The following is a 312-nucleotide window of genomic DNA, read 5'->3' on the forward strand; positions in this document are numbered from 1 at the left end:
CGGGGAAGGCGAGTCAGGGCCAGGGGGCGGGGAGGCGGAGGGAGGCCGGGCCGGGACTTAAGGAGGCGCCGGGGAATTGGCGCGCTCCAGGCTCGGCCTCCGGAGACTCTGCCTTGCAGGGGAGCCGGAGGTTGTTCTCCATTAGTTTCTCTTCCCCCGCACCTGTTCGCTCTGACTCAACGTTTCGCCTTTATTTCTTCATGACTGGAAGCCGACTTTCATTATTCCGGAGCGCATACATGCACTTACGCGCATATATATATATGTATATTAGCAACCAGCAATGAGGTTATCCTCTTCAGTGGGGTTGTC

The sequence above is a fragment of the Podarcis raffonei genome, chromosome 5 (genome assembly GCF_027172205.1).
Source record: "Podarcis raffonei isolate rPodRaf1 chromosome 5, rPodRaf1.pri, whole genome shotgun sequence".
NCBI classification, from domain to species: Eukaryota; Metazoa; Chordata; class Lepidosauria; order Squamata; family Lacertidae; genus Podarcis; species Podarcis raffonei.